This window comes from Mobula hypostoma, chromosome 9 (genome assembly GCF_963921235.1).
Source record: "Mobula hypostoma chromosome 9, sMobHyp1.1, whole genome shotgun sequence".
NCBI lineage: Eukaryota > Metazoa > Chordata > Chondrichthyes > Myliobatiformes > Myliobatidae > Mobula > Mobula hypostoma.
In genome coordinates, this window is record NC_086105.1 from 47,267,113 (window position 1) to 47,273,112 (window position 6,000).

The 6,000-nt window shown below is 43.2% G+C and overlaps 1 protein-coding gene across 1 annotated transcript in view; it reads right to left on the reverse strand.

The window, feature by feature from the left end:
- pnpla8 (patatin-like phospholipase domain containing 8) overlaps window positions 1-4,749 on the reverse strand; it is a 97,060-nt gene extending 92,311 nt beyond the window's left edge. The window contains exon 1 of the mRNA XM_063058234.1: window positions 4,614-4,749. The gene's annotated coding sequence lies outside the window, so the exon portion shown is untranslated. The remainder of the gene's footprint in view (window positions 1-4,613) is intronic.
- Window positions 4,750-6,000: the final 1,251 nt, after the last annotated feature.

Genomic DNA, 6,000 nt, shown 5'->3' on the forward strand with positions numbered 1-6,000 from the left:
GAATTTAAGTTGGGGGCTTATATGGGAGGCAGGGTTTGAGGGTCGGCACAACATTGTGGGCCGAAGGGCCTGTACTGTGCTGTACTATTCTATGTTCTCACCATAACCTTTGATGTCCTGGCTACTCAGATACCTGGCCTCCACTGCTGCCCGTGGCAACAAATTCCATAGATTCACCACCCTCTGACTAAAAAATTTCTTCTCATTTCTGTTCTGAATGGGCACCCTTCAATCCTTAAGTCATGCCCTCTTGTACTAGACTCCCCCATCATGGGAAACAACTTTGCCACATCCACTCTGTCCATGCCTTTCAAACTTTGAAATGTTTCTATGAGGTCTCCCCTCAATCTTCTAAACTCCAAGGAATACAGTCCGAGAGCAGACAAACGTTCCTCATATGTTAACCCTTTCATTCCTGGAATCATTCTAGTGAATCTTCTCTGTACCCTCTCCAACGTCAGCACATCCTTTCTTAAATAAGGAGACCAAAACTGCCCACAGTACTCCAAGTGAGGTCTCACCAGCGCCTTATAGAGCTTCAACATCACATCCCTGCTCCTATACTCTATTCCTCTAGAAATGAATGCCAACATTGTATTCCCCTTCTTCACCACCGACTCAACCTGGAGGTTAACCTTAAGGGTATCCAGTACGAGGACTCCCGAGTCCCGTTGCATCTCAGAACTTTGAATTCTTTCCCCATTTAAATAATAGTCTACCCGTTTATTTCTTCTGCCAAAGTGCATACCCATACACTTTCCAACATTGTATTTCATTTGCCACTTCTTTGCCCATTCTTCCAATCTATCCAAGTCTCCGTGCAGACTCTCCGTTTCCTCAGCACTACCGGCCCCTCCACCTATCTTCGTATCGTCAGCAAACTTAGCCACAAAGCCATCTATTCCATAATCCAAATCGTTGATGTACAATGCAAAAAGAAGCGGCCCCAACACGGACCCCTGTGGAACACCACGGGTAACCAGCAGCCAACCAAAATAGGATCCCTTTATTCCCACTCTCTGTTTCCTGCCAATCAGCCAACGCTCTGTCCACGTATGTAACTTTCCCATACTTCCATGGTCTCTTATCTTGTTCAGTAGCCTCATGTGTGGCACCTTGTCAAAGGCCTTCTGAAAATCCAAATATACAACATCCACAGAATCTCTCTTGTCTGGCCTACTTGTATTTTCCTCAAAAAATTGTAATAGGTTTGTCAGGCAGGATTTTCCTTTAAGGAATCCATGCTGAGTTCTGCCTATCTTGACATATGCCTCCAGGTACTCCGTAACCTCATCCTTGACTATTGACTCCAACAACTTCCCAACCACCGATGTCAAGCTAACAGGTCTATAATTTCCTTTTTGCTTCCTTGCCCCCTTCTTAAATAGCGGAGTGACATTTGCAATCTTCCAGTCCTCCGGAACCATGACAGAATCTATCGACGTTTGAAAGATCATCGCTAATGCCTCTAACTCAGAATTCAGTGATATAAATTTCCTCACGAACAATTTAGATACAAGAGTTGAAGGGATGGGCTTAGTGATGGGCTGTTGCAGGGTTTAAGATGATGAAAGGTAGTACAGCTGGATATTTCTGAAGTGAGTGTTAAAAGCAAATTAAATGGTCCAATTGAATCTTGGATGTTGTGCGGCTTAACCTACGGACTCACTTTCAAGAATACAACATGTGTTCTCATTTATTTACATATTTACTATAATTGTTTCTTTGTATTTGCAGAGTCTTTTGCATGCATTGGTTGTTTGTCAGTCTAATTGTGTTTAGTTTTTCATTGATTTCTATTGTATTTCTTTGTTTTACTATGAATGCCCACAAGGAAACGAATCTCTGATTTGTATATGGTGTCTTATGCATACTTTGATAATAAATATACTTTGAATTTTGCTACTGAGTGGGTACGGTACAGTCAGAGTATCAAGTTTTATTGAAGATGTTAAATTAAAGCCTCATTGCCCCACTCATGCGGATGCAAATCATTCCATGGCACCCTTCAGAAATTTGCTTTAAAGTGCTAGTTAACATTTGCTCCTTACCGAGCATTACCCAAATCAGATTATCTGTTCATTTCTATTTACAGAAGCAGATTACGCACAAATTAACCATCACATAATTTGTTTTACAATGTTAATTAGACTTTCAACCCAATTTTACAATTTACTTCAGAATAATCAATTTCAGTTGCAGCTAGGGCCAGTCTGTCAATCTGAAGATCACTCAAGAAAAAGACACAAGTCCTGAACTTATTTAAGTCATTAACTGCACCAAAACACTAGGTGACCAGGAGAGCATCAGCATCTTGCATTTTCCCAGCATCTATACCGAGAAATCATCTTGCTGAATTTGTCCTGTTTAAACTGCCGAAGATTCAGTGATTCCATTCATTTCAATGAAGACAAGAGTTTCAAATAATTCACATTTTCATTGCTTCCAGTCTCTGGCAACAATGTACTTATGTTCTCCCTTGTGTTTTCATTCTATTATTTTACTTTTTAATATTCAGACAATTAAATTTGGCATTTATGTTTCTTCAAAGTATTGACTGTCAATACTGGCATGGTTTACTCTGCTGTCAAAGCTGTGCCAGCAAATTGATAGGCACATAAAAATGTACAGATACAAAGGTGGTGGGGGGATGGGGTCAATTCAAATTCATCAGGTTTCATTTCCTCAAAGAATTTTTTTAATTTATCAGAACAACAGGCATGGATTATTGATGTTCCATAACTCAGACAAAACAAGGAGTAATAAAAGCTGCAATTAACAAACTGGGCACTCTCTCTTCACCCACCAAACATTCACTTTACTGAACATGTTTCTCCTTCACCTTCAGTCACCTTCCCAAGACAAAGGTGCAGTTATGAAAATTCACATAGACCCATTCTCTTTGTGAGATACAATGAAAAATCCTTGTTTTCCTCCTACTAAGGCCTCCATTCCTCAACTGCTTTTGTGCTGATAATTGAACTGGTGCTGCTTCCTCCATTTGAACAGAACAGCAAAAGCCCATTACTTGTACTTCAAATTTCCACTATTCTCACTTACCCACGCAACGAAGTTCCATTTGCTATTCCTGATAATGATTTTCACTGCTTTTGACAACATTCAGTAAAATGCATCATCTATTTTACCTGCAAACTTACTGATGGTGCTAGCAAAATGCCCAGCACCATTCCGTGAAGGACATCACTTGCCGAGAACCTCCAGTCAGAGAAACAACCTGCTGCCATCACCCTTTGCTTCCTACCATCAAGCCAATTGTGTATTCTATTAGCCAGCTCTTACTGAATTCCACACAATCTAACTTCTCATAGCAGCCTACCATGCAGAACCTTATCAAAAGGCCATAATGAAGTCCATTCAGATTAGCTCCATCATTTTCCCCTCATCGACCTACTTGGTTGCTTTTTCAAATACCACAACCAAATTTGTGAGACATGATCAACTTGCACAAAGTCTTGCTGAATGTCCCCATCAACATCTGCCTTTCAAAATACATGTACATTTTACAGTATTCCTTCCAGTAACTTAACAACCACAAATGTTTAGCCTACTAGTCTATAATTCCAGGATTTTCTTCGCAGCTTATTGAATAAAGACATAGGAACCACCCTTCAGTCGTCCAGCACTTCACACGTCATGTAAAACATAGCATACATCTCAGCCAAAGTTTGCACAACTTCCACTCTAGCTTTCTACAGTATTCTTGAATATAACTGATCAGGCAGGCCCTGGAAATTCAACTTACATTCATTCACTTTAAGACATAGAGCATCTCCTCTTCTATAACATGGACAATCCTCAAGACATCCCCATTAACTATCTCAAGTTCCAAAGTATTCATGTACTGTATTTCTTCACAATAAGAAATATTTATTGAGAATCTCACCAGTCACCTGAAACTTCATAAAGAGATGTCCATCTTGGACTTTGAGGGGCCCTTTTCTCTCCCCAGTTTCTCATTTTCCCTTAACATGCATAAAATTTCTTTAATCTTCCCTGCCACAGCTATCCCATGCTCCCATTTCGCCTTGTGATTTCCTTTTCAAATACACTCCTGAATCTCCAAAACTCCTCCAGAGATTTATCATGAGCTCCAGCAACTCCAAAAACTAGATCGGATACACCTCCCACTTTGCTTCTGCCAAGGACTCCATTCCATTGTACCAACTTCTGTCTCCATCATACTAATTTTGATTTAAGCTTTAAATACCAGCACCTTTAAGGTGCTTTCCTTTTACTTTAACCGTTGTTTCCCTTCTGCCCTTGTTAATTCGCTCGCATTTACTGTTTTTCCTCACACTAATGCTTTCACTCCCTTATTTCCCCACCCAAAGGATGGGGTTCCGCTTATCGTCAGCTTGCATCCCACAAGCCTCCACATCCAATGTCTCATCATTATTTCTGGCACCTTCTATGAGGTTTCATTACTGGTCACACCTTCGACTTCCCGCTGCTTTGAGCATTCTGGTGGGAAATAAACACAGATCCCGGCCTAAGGGAAGCTGAACGGTGGGATCTGCCTATAACCACCCTGGAAACTTCCAGAACCCACCCGAATCCCGGGCCTGCGGATAAAGCCAGCGTGAAACGCTTACCCGCCCGCTGCCCCGCGACAGACATGACCGTCCCTTCCCCGTCCCCGACCGCTTCTCCCAGCGGCAGCGCCCTCCAACAGCGATCCCGGACAACAGCCAAACACCTCTTCGAACGGCCCAGGGCCTCCGGTGGACCGGGCCAGCAACTGTCAATCACAAGGCGAAGGAGAGTCCAATTGGCTGCGCCGGACAAGCCCCGCCCTCTTGCTCCAATCAGGAATCAGAGTTTGACGTAAGCGCTGGCCTGATGTTATCTGTGACTAACAGCAAGGGGTTACTCGCGGTTAAGGCCGCATCCGCAGGTAGGGCCGTGCGATCTGTGGGAGGCGGCTGCATCCCTGTACTCTGGCTCGACGTGGGATGATACTGTACCCACAATGGGGAAATGCCACGTCTCTTTCCAGTCTTAATTAAACATGGTTTATTTCTGAGTCCTGACGAAGGGTCTCGGCCTGAAACGTCGACTGCACCTCTTCCTAGAGATGCTGCCTGGCCTGCTGTGTTCACCAGCAACTTTGATGTGTGTTGCTTAAATTTCCAGCATCTGCAGAATTCCTGTTGTTTGCGTTTATTACTTGACAAATGTACCTAAATCCTGAGGCGCTGGGAGGAGAGGCGTGGTCGATCGCCCGCCTCCGTATTCCTCATGGCCTGCCCTAGTTATTATTGTTTTAAAATGTTTTCGTGGGATTATGGCGGGATGTTCAAGTTCATTTATTGTTACATCTTACCTTGGGTCATTCGCGCGCGTGTGTGCGTGTACTGTGTGTTACCCTGTCTGTAACCGGGGTGTGTAATAATCACCTCCCCCCTCCCCCCTCCCCCCCGTCTGAATATAACTGAGTGGGTTCTTTCCCCAGGTCTTAGCGACCGGTCTGTAAAAAAAAAATTGGGGGTGGGGGAGGGATTTGTCCCAATAAAACCGGCAGTTGAGCTAAAGGAGCTTTTCTCGTTTGTCATCATGGACCAAATGGTCACCACAGTAGGGTGAGAGGACAGGCTATTTTTGTCTGCAGGCCGTTCAAGGGCGACTGGGCGTGTTTTGCGTTCGGAGGTGCTTGATTAGGACAATGTTAAAACAGTGGTCTCTTCTGCAGAGGAGTGGGAATTGCTTCACCAGCTGGGTAGCTGTTTATCAAGTGGCACACTCTTAACACTTCCACAGAGCCTCTATATGTTCCTGATGCATGGACCCTAAATACCACCCTTTATATTTTTTCGTGCTGGAGATTCCAGAAGGCAGTGTAGGTATCCTATTTATTTTAAGAGGCTGTAACACCAGATCAGAACATCAGTGGAGAAACTTTTTTTAAAAAATCAAGATTTAGCTATTTAGATAAAGCTTGCTGTAAGAGATTAACTCTTCTCACTACAGCTGCTGCCTGGT